Below are 17,629 nucleotides of genomic sequence, written 5' to 3'. Positions count from 1 at the left end.
CCCACCAGCTGTAGAGGCTAACAACTTTGAGATCAAGCCAACTATTTTACAAATGGTGCAATCCTCTGTTCAATTTAATGGGTTGCCTTCTGAAGATCCTCACACCCATTTGTCTAATTTTCTGGAGCTGTGTGGAACTTTCAGATACAATGGGGTGAGTGATGACGCTATTAAACTTAAGCTTTTCCCATTTTCTCTGAGGGATAGAGCTAAAAGTTGGCTGAAATCTTTGCAACCGAACTCTATATTTACCTGGCAAGATTTGGCTCACAAGTTTTTATCAAAATTCTTCCCTCCTTCCAAAGCTGCTAAATTGAGGGGAGAAATCAATAATTTTTGCCAGAATGATGGAGAATCATTGTATGAAGCTTGGGAACGGTTCAAGGAACTTTTGAGAAGATGTCCTCATCATGGCATTGAACAGTGGATGTTAGTGCAGAATTTTTATAATGGTTTATGTCCTACTACTAGAACCATTATTGATGTTGCAGCGAGTGGTACTTTTATGAGCAAGAGTGCAACTGGTGCTTATGAGCTGCTGGAGGACATGGCCACAAATAATCATCAGTGGTCTGAGGAAAGATCATCAGGGGTCAGAAAGGTAGCTGGGGTGCATGAGCTGGATGCAATCACTGCCCTAACAGCACAAGTAGCCTCCTTGACAAAACAGTTACAACAGAGCATTGTATCTACTAATGCAGTTCAAATGGCAGTTAGGTGTGAAATTTGTGGTGGTTCTCACTCTATCGATCAGTGCCCTATCAGTATGAATAATAACACTCTGATGGATCACGCTCAAGTTCAAGCGGTGGGAAACTTTCAGAGGCCATTCAATAATCCATTCGCCAATACTTACAATCCTGGGTGGCGAAATCATCCTAATTTTTCTTGGAGGAATAATCAGGGCCGGCAACCTCAGTTTCAAGGTCAATTTCATAATAATATGCCTCAGCCACCAATGCATCAAGCCTCTTCATCACAACAGCCTAGGCCTCAATAATCAATGAATCAAGCTCCACCTGAAAGGCCTAATGAATTGCAAGCTGCATTATTGACCCTCACCAACACTCAAACTCAGTTCATGACAGAGACTAGATCTTCTATCAGAAATCTGGAAACACAAGTAGGGCAGTTGGCTAATATGCTTAATAACAGACCATAGGGAAATTTGCCTATTAATACTGAAGTCAACCCTAAGGAGCAAGTTCAGGCAATTACTCTGAGGAGTGGGAGGCAAACAGAGCAGCCTAGATCTCCACAGGCAGTGGTTCAAAATGGAGAGAAGGGTGAAAAGTCTGATCCAGCAGAGGTTACTGAAGACCACCAGCTTTCAGAACAGTGTCAGCCAGTTGTTGATGAGCAACCAGTTCGAGTTCCATATCCTCAGAGGCTTAGAAAAACTACACTGGATAAACAATTTTCTAAGTTTTTAGAGGTGTTTAAAAAGCTGCATATGAATATCCCTTTTGCAGAGGCCTTAGAGCAGATGCCCAACTATGTGAAATTCATGAAGGAGATTCTGTCCAAGAAAAGGAAGATGGAAGATTATGAGACGGTGGCGCTCACTGAAGAGTGCAGTGCCATTCTGCAAAGAAAGCTTCCTCAGAAACTGAGAGATCCTGGGAGTTTCACAATACCCTGCACTATTGGGAATTTTGAGAGTATGAATGCTCTATGTGATTTGGGGGCGAGCATTAATCTAATGCCACTTTCTGTGTTCAGAAGATTGAAGCTTGGGGAAGCAAGACCTACAACAGTGACTCTTCAGTTGGCAGACAGATCAATAGCACATCCTCGGGGTATAATTGAAGATGTTTTGGTAAAAGTGGACAAGTTCATCTTCCTAGCAGATTTTATTGTAATTGATATGGAGGAGGATGCCAATGTCCCAATCATTCTTGGAAGACCATTCTTAGAGACAGGACGAGCTTTAATCGACGTACAAAAGGGGGAGTTAAGGTTGCGAGTCCAACATGAGGAAATAAGTTTTAATGTTTTTGCAGCAACTGAAATTCCTACCTGTTGTAGAGTTGATGTGGTGAATGATTGTCAAGATTCAATTGGTAAAGAGAAGAAGAAGACCAAAGAATGATTTCGAACAGTTCGATGTCGTATGAAAAGATTATTGTGTGGCAAGTTTGAAGGTTTCGATGTCATTAGGGATAATTTCAATATTCTTAATAGTGGAAGGGAATTCTCCTCGTATGACACGATGGCTCTCAAGGATGTAAGGGGTGGCCACCACCTCTGCCAACCTGAACTCAAGCCCCCTCCACCTCCGCCATACTGACGTGGCGTGCTTTTTGAGGTAAGTCTTCTTTCCTTACTCTTCACTTCACATTGGGGACAATGTTCGGTTTTTAAGTTTGGGGGAGAGATTTATTTCTGGTTTTCTTTGTTGCGTTTTTGGTTTGTTTGTTTGTTTTTAATTTTAATCTGTTATTCGTTTGGAGTCATGTTTTAGCGTATAAATTAAGTTGACAATAATGGCCATTTCAATCTGATTGACTGTTTTGTAGTATAATCCAAAGGAAAAATTGTTGTGCTTCTAAAATAATCTGTGTGCTTGGTTAGATTACTTTGTTTTTCACTGTGATTTGTTGACATCAAAGATCTATTGTTCATACATTGCAAATGTTATACTTAAGTTATTTTATGCATGTTAAATTTGGATTGTGGATTGAAAAGTTTGAAAAATTCTAGAACTTGCTTGCTTACTATTTGAGATGAAATTTGAAACAGTGCACATTTAGGAAAATGATATAGGCAATTTTTGGACTGGTTGTGCCTTTCAAGCTAACCCTATTAAAGTTTATCCTTAGTCAACCCTTTCGAGCCTTATAACCATTTTCTTGATTAACACGCTCTTTTGAGCCTAACTGTAAAATGAAATACCATTTACTCTTTTTGACCCATACCATGAGCATGAAAATTATTATATGAGGGGAGTGAATGTGTAATGGGATGTTTGTATTATGTGTTTTTCAGAAAATTAATTTTGATTGAGAAAGAAAACAACTAAAGAAAGAAAAGGAAAAGAAAGTGAAAAATGATTATTCTCCCAAACAATTATTTATTGAAAAATCAAAGTTTGGGGGAGTTTATTGAAAAAATATAAACATTCTCAATCATTGCACAGAAAAAGGGGTGACAAGGGATGAGTGGTGTGAATTTGTTGGGAAAGCTTGTTTAATGGAATGCTTGTGGTATGATTAAGCCTAAAAACTGTCTCTTTGTCCACCTATACCTAAGCCTTCTATTTCAACCCTTATAAAGTCCTATTGATTCTTATTTGTGCATTTGCTTATATTAATGAAGAATAGTAAGTAATGCAGGCATATGGAATACTTGAGTTTGTGGTTAGTTTGTGAGAATTTGATGTGCATAAAGTAGTTCAATTATTTTATTTGCAAGTTATGAGTAAATGATCTTTGATGTTGAGAAATTGCAGTGAATTGTGAAGTGGTTAAGACTGAAAATCTAGATTAAAGTTTAAATTGCATGATTGTTTTTCCTGAGAATTATATATGCATAACAGTCTTGAGTGTTTCAATTGGTTAGTTATGTCAACTTGGTTTGTTAGGTTTGAGTCTAGTTAGATTATTTACTCGAGGGCGAGTAAAGGTTAAGTTTGGGGGAATTTGTTAGGTTCATTTTAGATTTGTTTTAGAGATTGTTTTATGTTATGTTTTTAGTTATTTAGGATTGTTTAGCACAGATTTATGCTTGTTTTCTTCTTATTTCAGGCTTTAATGGTCAAGTACATAATATGGAGTGAAATGAGAAGAAACATGTTAAATATGATAAATAAGATGGATTTCGTGTTGATTGTGGAGTTTCAAGACATTATGTGTGGAAAATACTACATTGAAGATGCTCAACACACGTCGTTTATGCTCTATAACGCAAGTCTGAGACTTTGATCCGCATTTTGACCATGATTTATTCACTTTCTGGAAACACTTCTAGACATAGGCGTTGTAGATATTTCTCTTAGCTTTCCATAACTTTTTGAATCATTCAATTAGGAGTTATATCGAAGGAGTTATGATCAAAATACGATGAGCTGACGCTGCAGGCTGTTCAAAACGAGTTTCGTTCTATGCTGAATTTAGCACTACAGCGCCATAATAAGAGCGCTACAGCACTAGTGCACCAGATTTTGAGGCATTTTTCCACTGTTAATAGCGCTACAGCGCTAGTGACGCGATTTTCACAATTCTGACCACTTTTTGAATGGCAATTTGGTCATTTCACTTGGAACTTTGGAGGGTTACTTAAGAAACATAATGTTGCAACTTTAGAAGTAGTTTTAGAGGGGGAGATTGACAAAAACCCTAGATTAAGCAAGGAGGCTAGAGAAGAAACAACAAGAAAACTCAGAGTTCTTTTTCTTCTTCATCTTTTGATTTCATGTTTATATTTGATTTAGTCATGCTCATGAACTAAATTTCTGTTTAGGTTTTCTAATTGACTCTCTTGAAACTCTATTATGATTTAATGCAATTATCTATTTCTCCTTCATCTCAAATCTATTCAATTTGTGTTTATTGTGTATGTAATTGACTACGGATCTTTTATATGATTTACGAATTTGAATCAAAATCTGAAAAGTGAGATTTGAATATGCTAAAATTGAATAGACATAGATTTCAATTTAGAACGAGAGTATCAAATTGGTTTATGTGATGGAAGGTTGTGTTCATTGCTTCCTATTGTTTGAATTGACCATAGAAATATAGGGAATTCACTCTAGGTCGAGTTTTCTATTTCTTAACTCGAATAGTTAACACTTTTGCATACCTATCATTTCAATGAGAAGAGTTTCAGTAGTAATTGCATTAAAGATTAATAGAGTGGATAGTAGAGAAGATTAGGATTCCTATTTGTTTTACAGTGAATTCAATCCAAGGTTTTGCTATTATTTGTTATGTTTAATTTTTAATTATTGTTTTAGAATATTATAGTTTCTTTCGCAGTGTCTAAAAGAATCAAGAATTCTAATTGATCAAATAGAAAGAGAAATTAATTGACTGGTAATTGAAAATTCAGTCCTTGAGGACGATACTTGGATTTTACCATATTATTACAAATTGCAACTGTGTGCACTTGCATAGCTTAAAAATTCGCAACAGATGAAGCCAAGGGAGTTTGGCCTGAACAGCTTATTGCGATAATTTTGCTATGCAAGTGCACACAGTCGCAATTTGTAATAAAATGGTAAAACCAAGTATCGTCCTCAAGGACTGATTTATCAATTACCAGTCAATTAATTTCTTGTTCTATTTGATGAATTAAAATTCTTGAGTTTTGTAAACACAGCAAAAGAAACTATAAAGTGCTAAAACTATAATTGAAAATTAAATGGAATAACAACTAATAGTAAAACTTTTAATTTAATCACTGAAGAAACAATTAGGATATTTAATCTCATCAACTATCCTCCCCATTATTCCCTAATGCAAAGTGTGAATTTTTCATCTTTTTACCTAATTCAATTAACAAGTTGATATAGCAGCCTATAATCATACTATGAATTATAAACTCAACCTAAGTGACAATTTCCTATATTTCTATGGTAAATTGAACCACAAAGGTAGCATTAATCTCGACAACTTAATAACAGTTACACAATTAATTCAGATACTTTCGTTCTAAATTAGAATTATGTCCAATATAACCACAGCAGATTTAAATCTCACTTCTCAGATTTTGACTTAAAAACATATGTATATGACTATAGATGGCCAATCAATAATCAATCTATAAGAACAAGTTATATGGAATTGAAGAAGAAGAAAATTGAAATTGCATTAGTTCATAACAGGGATTCAAGTGATTCAATTAAACATCCTAAACAGAAAATTAGCTCATCATCATAATGCTAATCACAACAAAAATTAAAGATAACATCAGGAAGAAGAAGAAAAACATGTAAAAATACTCTAGGTCTTCAGCCTTCAAAACCAGCATTCATCCACAATCCGTACGTCTCTTCTTTCTCCTCCCTTTTTCGCCATATTAAAACCTAGGAATCAAATTTTAAAGAGGCGGGCCGCGGCTCTACATACACTATGCCGCAGCCCGTGTCCAATTTCCTGGGCAAAAGATCCTCTCCATGCCGTGGCATTAGTCAGCCATGCCGCGGCCCGCGTCGACGAGTTCTGGGAAAAATGCCCATCTATGTCGCGGCCCTCTCTATCCATGCCGCGGCCCGAGGATTTCCTTAAAAACATTGGTTCTGTTTCCCACCTAGCCGCGGCTCTACTTTGCCCATGCCGTGGCTCTTAAGGGATTTCTCAATTTCTCAAGTTTTCATCCCAAAAATTCACCAACACTTCCGAATTATGTTGAGAACCATTCTTTCTCGAAATATGATGAAAAACTTGGTTATTTCTTCCCTTTCTTTGACATTTTCTTCCACGTGCTCAATTCTTCCTGATATTCACAAAGACAGACAAACAAAGCATAAACCCGCACTAAATGAAAGAAAAATGAAATAAAAGACTACTAAAACATCACCAAAACATGATAAAAACTAGACTCAACAAACTCCCCCAAACTTAACCTTTACTCACCCTCGAGTAAAGACCAAGTTAAACTAACAAAAAGAAACAAACACAAAACGAACAAGCTAAACCATCATTACCATCTACACTGCTTTGCCAAAACTCATGAAATCTCAATTGCAATATTAATAACCAGAATTTCAGCTCAATTGCCTTAAAGTCCAATTTGTAAAGTTCAATTAGGGAAATCAATAATATATCACGAAAATGACTACAACACTTGGACTTTATCATATGTGCTCAACTCATTCCAGACAATTCCACAAACCAATTTTTCAATATGCTTGCATTACTTGACCTTCTCCACTATTGTCAATAACACATGTTTTGAAATCAAAAGGACTTTCACAAGTTATAACGTTAGGCTTAGGCAAGGGTAGATGAAATTTTCATTTAGGCTCAATCGTTACCATGAGCATAAAACCTTGAAACCAGCCAAATTTCTCTTCACCACACCAAAAATCACCCTTTTATACAATTAGAGAGAGAGATTACAAAACTTTCATCATTTTCTTCTTCTTTTTTTTATATCATTTTTTTTTCTTTTTTCTTTCAAATCACACTCCCCCAAACTTAATATTTTCTATATAAATAAAATTAAGAAGTGTGACAAATTGATTTGTTTTTTTTTTTCATAATCTAAAAACTTCTCTCTCTCTTCTTTTTGTACAATCATACTACATTCAAATCATACCAATACCTCACTATTTTTCATTCTTCTTTCCCACAAATTATATGCTTATGATAACAAAGGAAAAGGGAAAAAAAATCAAAAAAAAATAATGAAGTTAGGAAATTTAGGCTCAAATAGTATAATCAAGAACAAAAACCGAGTTTAAGGCTCAAAAAAGGGTAACTAAGGGTAATTAAATCAAGGTTGGCTTGAAAGGCACAATCGATCCAATAAAATTGCCTAAATCACTTCTCTAAACACATGTCATCAAGGATTTCGCCTCAAAGGCCAAATAATGCAAGTTCTATCAAATTCAAATTGTCATTCCACCAACCCTAGTCAAACACATATAATAAAATCCAAAATGTTGCATTTTCAAAACATATTAAAAATTTCCCACAAAACTTTTAAATTAAACTCTAAAACAATTGAACCAAGCACACAGTTGAATTCAATTTCCTTTTCACGAGCAAAGACAAAGCAACAACAGACACGAATGATGGTTTAACAGTTACACTAAACAACACAGAAAATAACACAACAGACTAAAAACTAAACCAAACAACGCAAAAAACAAAAATAAAAAAAAAATAAGCTCCCCCCCAAACTTAAGATGCACATTGTCCCCAATGTGATAAAGAAAAGAACAAGGGAAGAGAACTTACCTGTCGCCACATCAGTATGGCGGAGGAGGTGGTGGAGGCGGCCACTGGTATGGAGAGTACTGTGGAGGGGGAGTGAAGTAATTCTCATCAGTAGAGCTCATAGTCCACCTCATTACTAAAGCATTCAACTCCTCAATGTGAACCCGCCCATACTCATTTTGTTGCACCATGAAGTCATTGTAGTGCTGATTTTGTGCATGATGCGATTGGATTAAGTATTGATTTTACTGAATAAGGTAATCCAATCGATCATGCGTGCGCTGCGTGTGCCCATCAATAGGTCCACCAATTTCCAAATTCGAAGGTGGGCTACTGGGACCTGCTGCATCTGCTTCCTCCTCCTCAGCTGGATCAATGTCCACTAGTTCATCAGCCCAGCTATGCTTGCTTTGCTGGCTAGAGGCAGGTGGCGTAAGAGAGGTCGAAGGGAATGCCGTAAACATAGTCTGATTGATTGCCCCTATTTGCCTCCGGACTAGATCGCTTGGGTAGGCTGGTACCTCATAAGTGTTTCATAGGGTCGAGAGGAAAGTATCATGGGCAACACCAGCTGTAGTAATGAATCTGCTGATGTTGCGAATGCTGTAGCGAATTATTTGGCCCACATCAACTTTAATTTGGGTCATGATAGCATAAACCAACAAGCAGCGCTCTCTATCAACAGAAGACAGATGAGAGGTCGGCAATAAACATGAACTTACAAAATAAACTCATGCCTTCGCAATTGGATTGAGCTGCCACCTGTACAACTCTTTGGGCTTTCCATTATGATAGTTGAAACGTGCACCTTCCACACTCATAACTGCAGCCACAGCATCATAGTCTGGCTCATCAAAATGGGCCAATTTCCAATGTTCGTCCTCTTGTGCAGACAATGAAGGGAGGTCCAATAATTGGTTAAATGAATAAGATGTCGTAGGCAAAATTGTTCTGTTCTGCATCAAGATATGGGAAGTTGGCAAAGAATTCATACATCTGAGAGCAGTTGGCTGGTCCCACATAGGTATAGTCGGAAAAGAAACCCCAATTACGTCGCAATATTTCAGCTCTGATGATATCATAGGCAGGGTTTTGTACCACGGTTGCCTCATGAAGCTCAAATCCCCTTTCCCTTACCACAGATCTCTTATGAATCTTTTTAAACAAGTCAGCTGCTTCCTTATTGACAAATAATTTCGTGTCATAATCAGCCGGGGGAGGTGTTATTGGTGGTGGTTGAGTGCGGGATGAGGAGGCTTTCTTTGAGGAGGTACCTCTCGGAGGATTTCTCTTAGGACCCATTGTGTCTTTCAAAACAAGAACAAACTAAACCCCCAAATTGGTTTTCAAGAACTTGAGTACAACTTCCCCTTGGTTTCACTCCCCCAAAACTTTCTGATTAACAAAATCAACAACCCAACCACTAATTCCTAGAAAAACAATTGACAAACCCCTTAAATGTCTCACAAGAAAAGCATAGGACAATCCACAATACCACAATGTAATCTACTCTCCAATCAAAAACACTAGAATAGATATGAGACACTTACTTGAATGGCACAAAACTTCTTCTTTTTGTCTCTTTGGCTGATGGAAGTCTCAATAATTTAGAGAGAAAAGGAGGTTTGAGTAAGAGGGCAAACTCTGAAAGTGAAAAATGACTGACAATGTGGCCAATTTAGGGCTTTTTACCCCAAATTTCGGACTCGGGCCGCGGCATTACTTTGACCATGCCGCGGCCCGCATCAAATTTCCAGCCTAGAATGTCGCGGCATCATGGTACCTATGCCGCGGCCCGCCTTTATTTTCTGGGGAAAACTGGGTTGCAATGCCGCGGCCCTCCTCATCCATGCCGCAGCCCGCCCCTAGACTTCAAAATTCGTGGGCCTTTGGAACCCCCAATGCCGTGGCCCTTAAGGATTTTCCATTTTTTGATTTTTTTTATTTTTAAAATTTTTTTTTATTTTTCACGTTTTTCACGATTCTAAAAGTCTAAAAATAAACCAAATATCCATTGTTTACAAATACAAAAGTAAAATAAATAACAAGTAAAACATAGGGTGCCTCCTACAAGCGCTGTCGTTAACGTCATTTAGCCGGACGCTGAACCCCTCTTCAGAGAGGCTTCAGAAGGAGGATAGACTTCGCTTGATCAAATCTACCACCCAAGTAGGGCTTCAATCTCTGACCATTGACTTTAAAGGAATCACTTGAGTTGCCCCGAACTTCTACAGAACCATATGGAAAAACTTGAACAACAGTGAATGGCCCTGACCATCTTGACTTCAATTTGCCAGGAAACAGTCGCAGTCTTGAATTAAAAAGAAGTACCTGTTGCCCTGGTTGGAACTCTTTCCTGATTAAGTTCTTGTCATGCCAAGCCTTTGTTCTCTCTTTATAAATCCTGGCGTTCTCATAAGCCTCATTTCTGAACTCATCAAGTTCATTCAGTTGCAACAGCCTTCGTTCACTAGCGGCACTCCAATCAAAATTCAACTTCTTCATAGCCCAGAATGCCCTATGTTCCAATTCAACTGGTAGATGACATGCTTTACCAAACACCAACCTGTAAGGAGACATGCCTATTGGTGTTTTGAATGCAGTTCTGTAGGCCCAAATCGCATCATCTAACTTTTTCGACCAATTTTTCCTCGAACTGTCAACGGTCTTCTCAAGGATGCTTTTGATTTCTCTGTTTGAAACTTCATCTTGCCCATTTGATTGAGGATGGTAAGGCAAAGCTTTTCGATGATATACTCCATAACGAGCCAGCAATGCATCAAGTTGTTTATTCACAAAGTGTTTCCCTTCATCACTAATCAGAGCTCGGGGAGTGCCAAATCAAGTAAAAATATGTTTATGCAGAAAATTAAGCACAGTTTTACCGTCATTGGCTCTAGTTGCTGCAACCTCCACCCATTTAGATACATAATCGACTGCCAGTAGAATATATTCATTGTTGTAAGAGGGTGGAAAGGGCCCCATGAAATCGATGCCCCATACATCAAACAGTTCCACTTCAAGAATCCTCTGTAAAGGCATTTCATTTCACCTCGAGATATTACCAGTTCGCTGACATATATCACAAGCCTTGACAAAAACATTGGCATCCTTGAATAATGAAGGCCAATAGAAACCACTTTGTAATACCTTAGCCGCCGGTCTTGATGCTCCAAAGTGCCTCAGCCCGCGGGGACGTGATGCCATGGTCACACGCCCATGTTTCCAACGGATCCCCGATTGCTCGGGATCTGTGTCAAGAGGGTCAGGATAATGCTTGCCTTAGAGGGAAAGTTTTAAAAAGAAAAACCGCCTAGGAAGCGTGACCCCTAAGCTACCCGGTTTTGCACCCTAGAAACCTCTCACCTTCCCCTTTCCAAACAGGCATTCCCTAAAGCTACCCATAAAGAATTACCCTGAATTTATCTTGTCCCAAACATCACGTTCCTAGACATGTTCTCGTATGGTCGATATACCTAGGACCAAAACCTATGCACCAAAAACCAGCCAAAAACAACCTACAATGTGCAGCTAAGAAAGAGGTTTGCCTAACCGAAAAACAGAAAGATCAAAACATGCAACATGCAGAGGACTTACAGTGTATTTTCCATATGGAAGCCGCAAAAAGCGTTTAAATCAGAGCCCTGGTGGAGTCTTTGAACCTGGACTGGTGCAGAAACTCCTATGGCGAGAGCGTAGGGATCTCAGGGATGATAACCGGAAAAAGAGAAACTTCTGAGACTAAAAAAGAGAGAAAATGAGGAAATCATTTCAAATGAAGGGTGGCTAATACGGAAGGTGGCCAACCTTATATATATATATATATATATATACGTAAGAGGCATAAAGAAACAAGGGTCGTTCGATCAAATTAATGTGAGACACGAGGATCATAACTCGAGAGGCGAAACGACGGCCGAAAGCAGGCTGGGCCACTTAATACAAGCCTCGGAAACCGAACAGTCGTCAACCACGGCGCTCCACGTGTCCGATGCCCACGCAGGGGGCGGGACATGAAGAGTCGAAAGGGATACTTAAAAGCCCTCGCTGTGAAGACCACATATGATGTCATGGGTCACGAACAGGGGCTTGGGGGGCAAATGTACGCCCTAAATATTCGCACATATTGGCGAGCTAGAAAAGGGCCTAATTCGATCTGACACATGTAGATTGTCCCCACGAAGCTGTGTGTTACGGGCCTCCTTTTCTACATCCCGAGCTGATTAGAGAGTTAACTGCTACACGGAGGCGTCATGTAGCTAGGGTATGAATGTCACAAGTTGACGCCACGTTAAGCTCGTGATGCAGCAGAGACCTGACATCCGAACCCTTGTAAAGTCAACCACGCAATATAAATGTGCATAAATCAGACATCACATGTCTATTCTATTCCCGAATTCTCGGACACGCAGCATAAACATGCGTGTTCGGACATCCCACGCCTGATTTGGGCCATGCGGCCCATTATCCCTCCTTACCTATTGATTAGACCACACTTCACTGCAAAGTTCAGGAATTAATCATCAGTGTCACAGACACGACGTGAAGGATAAAGAGATCACGGGATGACCCCATTGCCAACCCAGATATATTCTTCCTATAAATACTGAGACCCTGGGTAGGGCAAGGGGTTGGCATATTTTTGTAAAGAAACACTCTGTAAGAAATAGTCAAGAGATATCAATAATATCGCCTGGTGGACTAGAGGGATTTTAACCTTCGAACCACCTAAAAAGAAAGGAGTGATCATCTATAGTTATTTTCATATTACGGTTCATCAATTTACACTAATCCATCCTATTTATTCATATAATTACCTGTTGCCGAAGAACTGCGTCAACATATACATTAAGGTTTAAAATATTACCTCTAATATAAAATCCTCCAAAGCTTGATCTCACCAACAAAGTTGTCAACAAAATACCTACTCAAATATAACAATAAACAAAAAAATTATAAAAAAGTTGACAAAATATAAAGAAAAATATATTAAAGTTATATTGTAACTAAATAAACAATAAAGTGCTTAAAGAAAACAAATAATTTGTTATATGTACTCATTTATATACTCAAACCAGAAATAATTTTTTTTTTTTTTTAAAAGTTAACAAATCACATAAAGAAAAATCGACTATAAATATCCTAACTAAATCAATAATAAAATATAACTTAGAAAAAAAACAATTTTAATATATACATATTTAACCAATTAAACCCAAAATTTAAAAATAAATTAAAAAAGTTAACAAAATATAAACAAAAATTTACTAATAATAATCAAACTAAACAATTAATAAAATGAAACTTATACAAAATATATACATTAATATATATATATATAGTCATTTACATAAGTAAATTCGAAATTAAATTAAATTTTTTTTAAAAAAAATTATAATAAAAAAATTCTAAAAAAATAAAATATTAAAATGCAAATTTTAAACCTAAAACAATTACATAATCATTAATATAAAACTATCCAAAAATTAAAAAATCTGAAATATATGTCAATTTAAAAAAAATCACAAAAATTAAATTTAAATCATAAAAATTAATAAAATTGCACTTACTTGTGGTAATTGAGCAATGTGGGTTCTTGAAGTAGAAAACCCAAAAAAACCAAGTTTATGGGTTTTCAAACAATAATCTTCAAAAATACAAAATCTATACAAAAAATTCAAAAAAAAACTATATATAAGTTTCATAAACATATATAAATAATTATTTTTACATTAAAATTGAAAAAAAAAATGGATAAAAATGTACCAAATAGAGTAAAAGTCGAAGGGGGCGCCGCTGGTTTCTTACTTTTTCGTTTCTGAAACTTTAGGTAAAAGGGGGTCGGTTGGGGATGAAGGGCTGTTTATTTTTGCAAAAGGATTGTTTGCGTCAGTGCCCCACTGACGATAACGGCCCATTTGCGTCAGTGCCCCACTGACGCAAACGGCCCCATTACACCGTCAGTGTTTGTTATGACGCAATTGCCCCCTCATTTGTGGCAGTGCCCAACTGTCACAAATGTTAATTTTTGGTCAACATCGTCAGTCAACTGCGTTGACTGGCACATTTGACTGACACAATTGCCCTTTTTTGTAGTAGTGAAAAAGTAATTTATCAAAACACGAAAACCAAACAGGTAATGAGATAAAATACAAGATCCAAAAAGGTAAAAACCCTATAAAATATGACTTTTTTTTATATACAATTCAATTAAATTGGTCTCACTCTAATGCAATGTATAATAACTAGTGCAATGTGCCTTTTAATTTATTATATATTTAAAATTTATAAAATAAACAAACCTCCATTTATTATGAAAAAAGATAACATTAAGAAATAAATAATAAATAGCAAAATAATATTTATTACACCTATTTTTAATACCACCCAAACTTTTTTTTAATAGTGAAGAAGAAAAGGATGCACGAATGAATAAAATGGGAGTCCTTCGTCTCTGTTGTCTGATGGTCATCCTAAGTTCTCGTCTCCTCTTCCGGTAATATCTTTGTATCTTGATCTCCCTCTAGTGGCTCTCTCGGTGCTGGCTCTTTGTCTGGTAGTCGAGGTTCTCTCACTAGTGGCAGGGATTGATGGTGGAGGATCATTGTCTCCGACATTCTTCTGCAATTCAGGTTGGGAGTTGGGCGGCTTGGGGTGGGTTTGGTGCTTGGGTTTTTTGGCTTGAATTCTAGGTCTTAATAGTTTTGTTAGGATTACAGGGGCTTTGTGATCGTTTCACCTTGTGCTGTTGAATTATGTTTTGCTTTTTCAGTCATTTTGTTGTGTTGTTTTGATGTTGTTTGTTTTAGTTTTCGCAATAATGGTGATTTTCACACTTCGTCATTCCACTGTTCTAGTGATGTGATTAGTGGGTTTATTGGCGAGATTATTCTTGTTGGTATGATCATATTGGGTTGTTCTTGGTCGGATTTCTTTGAGATTCGGTTGTGGATGATATCTTGGTGGCCCCAATCACTATTGACCCTTTGTTTCATGGTATCTAACTCTCTGTGGTCAGATATCTTGAACTTAGTTAGTCATTGTTTTATTTCCCTTATTTGTTATTTGAATAATGGGTTTGTTATTTCTCAATTCTTATTGGAAGATCATTGGTTGATAGTCATTGATGGAGTTGATTTGTGTCCAATGCTCATTTGGAGAGGAAACCTAGTTCACTTTGCACTCGTTGAATGCTTGACTTCTCGTGCCTCATTGGACATTTTATTTGAAGTGGTTGTTAGGGTTTTCTTTCATTTGTTTATTGTAAATGACTTGGTAAGTCTATGTTAGTTGATTTTGCTCTACAATTATTATCCTCTTGTAATGGACTTTGTCCGGTTGAATAATTAATGAATATTACCTTTACTTTAAAAAAATGAATAAAATGGGAGTATCATATATATATATATAATTATACTCCTATTCACATGCATCTATATAATGCATGGCTTTTTTTAACCAATTTTAGATGGAATATAACCTCCTGAACTAAAGTGTGAGCCGGAAAAAAAAAATAAAGATTGAGTGTGTACGCCCTGATTTTCCCACGGGCTGATTAGCGAGCTGAGCCACGGCCTAATCATGATTATCTCGCGGACATCCCCAAAACCAGAGCTTCCGTCGTAAGGTCGTACCTCCTTAGATCGAGGTAACCCAAGGGTTCGCCAAGCTTGCCTATGAACTGAGTCCGGACTCTGAAGGCCGAAGGTCGAGTTAGGTATCCAGATCGTGGTACGAGCTGGACCTGGAGACTATGACCCTTTGTAAAGTCAACACACGCAAGGTAAACGTGCATATATCAGACATCACGTGTTTGATATGCCCCTGACTTCTCAGACACGCAGCAGGAACGTGCGTATTCAGACACCCACGACTGGGTTGGGCCGTGCGACCCATTATCTCCTTACCTATTGATTTGACCACACTTATGTGTCAGGTTTAGGAATTAATCATGAATGTCACAGAGTTGATACGATAGGTAAGAAGGTCACGGGATGACCTTCTTACCAACTCCCAGGTGCCTTCTCCTATAAATATGGACCCTGGGAGTTAATAAGGGTTGGATTCTCTCTGGTAAGAAATACCCTGTAATCAAATATCCAGTATATAGCAATAATACTGACTAGTGGAGTAGAAGGATTTTTAACCTTTGAACCACTTAAAAAAACGTGTCTTGAGTTACCCTTTCATTTCTAAGATCATATATCTGTTTCGGTTCAACATTAGCACTAATCCTTTTCTCTTCTTTCCTTAATTACCTGTTGGCGAAGAACTGCGTCAACAATTTGGTGCTTTCATTGAGAGAAAGTTTGGTTAGTGCTGTCGCAAACATCCAACTATGGTGACTACTCGATCCAGGCATGGTAACGAGACAGAGCAGCATGATGGGCAGGAGGCTCATCATACTGCCACCTCTGGTGAACAAGTTCCTGAGACCCAGCAGCGGCCAGGAAAGCAGCCGGTGGGCCAAGATGACACCGAAAGTTCGGCCCCCCGACCACCTAATCCATACCCGTGTTATTACACGGCGGTGGAGATGGAGAATGCTCAGCTAAGGAGCCAGCTAGCAATAGCTAGCCAGCAGATAAAGGATGTGCTGGCCCGGCTACCCCCTTTCACAACCGACGCTAACGTCGGAGAGAGGCAAGGCGAGATTCCTAAGTCTCGCTGGGGTAACCGGTCCAGGCATAGCCGTTCAGACAGACTTCCGACATCCAACTCCACTCCCTCATCGCACCATCGAGAGGCAAGCTTCGAAGAAGTGCCTGGAGCCAGGCAACAGCAATACAGCCGTTCGGTCAGAACGTCAACTCCTAGCTCCCAGCCATCCTCGAGAGCGCCAAGGGGAGCTTGAGGAAATTCCCGAAGGAGATCCAGGGAGGGCTCACAGCATCAGCCCGTCCCCAACAACCGTCCTACGCCTCGTCCAGATCGCCAGGCGCGGGACCCGCAAGTTGGCAGGGCCGAAATGCCCCCACCAAATTTGATCTGTCCTGACAGAACTAGGATCGCTTCTCCAGTCAGGCATCCTCCATCTCCCATCAGATATCCGTCACCTCCTCGGCCCATCCGAGATATCCCAGCCTATGGGAGTAATAGGAGAAACCCGCCATAAGCTGGACCTTCCCGGCGTAGCAGGGCGCCAAGGGAAAGCCCAGATCATCCCCACCAAGGGCGGACTCCAAGCCTATCTAGCAGGAGCCACTGGACCGGCAGTCGCCGGAGTGATCTCTCTGGGGGAGACCTGCGTCAACGTTTGAGTTCGGCACAAAGTCCTCAAACCACCCAGGGAGGCGACCTGCGAGATCGCCTTAACTCTCATAGGGGGGAACCAGCAGGAGGAGATGGCCACGCTCGCTCAGGGGGGGCCCTGTCCGAAGTACGTAACAGAGGGAATGCCCCAAATAACCTATCTCAAGATAGGAGGGGCAATAACCCACCAAATATGTACAATGGATCCGGAGCTGTTGAACAGCCCCGGAATAACCAAGGACATCAGGACCAAACCCTCGAGCGCCTGGCTCAGATGGAGGAGCTGATGAGGAAGCTCCTGTCAAAAAAAGAAAAAGATGAATATGATTCTGGGGACAAGATGGAACTCTTCGCCCCCAGTATAGCAGCAACGGCGTACCCATCTGGTTTCCGTATGCCGCACTTGTCAAAGTTCAATGGGGACGGAGACCCATCAGACCATCTAGGGATGTTCAACACCCTAATGATGGCCCACAACATTGGCCCCGAGC

At 38.9% G+C, this 17,629-nt stretch overlaps 1 non-coding gene across 1 annotated transcript; it reads right to left on the bottom strand.

The window, feature by feature from the left end:
* Positions 1 to 310: 310 nt before the first annotated feature.
* Positions 311 to 417, bottom strand: LOC133802705 (small nucleolar RNA R71). The gene has a single exon (XR_009877450.1). It is a non-coding gene; the product is annotated as a small nucleolar RNA R71 (small nucleolar RNA).
* Positions 418 to 17,629: the final 17,212 nt, after the last annotated feature.

Source organism: Humulus lupulus, chromosome 9 (genome assembly GCF_963169125.1).
Source record: "Humulus lupulus chromosome 9, drHumLupu1.1, whole genome shotgun sequence".
NCBI classification, from domain to species: domain Eukaryota; kingdom Viridiplantae; phylum Streptophyta; class Magnoliopsida; order Rosales; family Cannabaceae; genus Humulus; species Humulus lupulus.
This window is presented reverse-complemented; position numbering and strand designations above follow the sequence as displayed.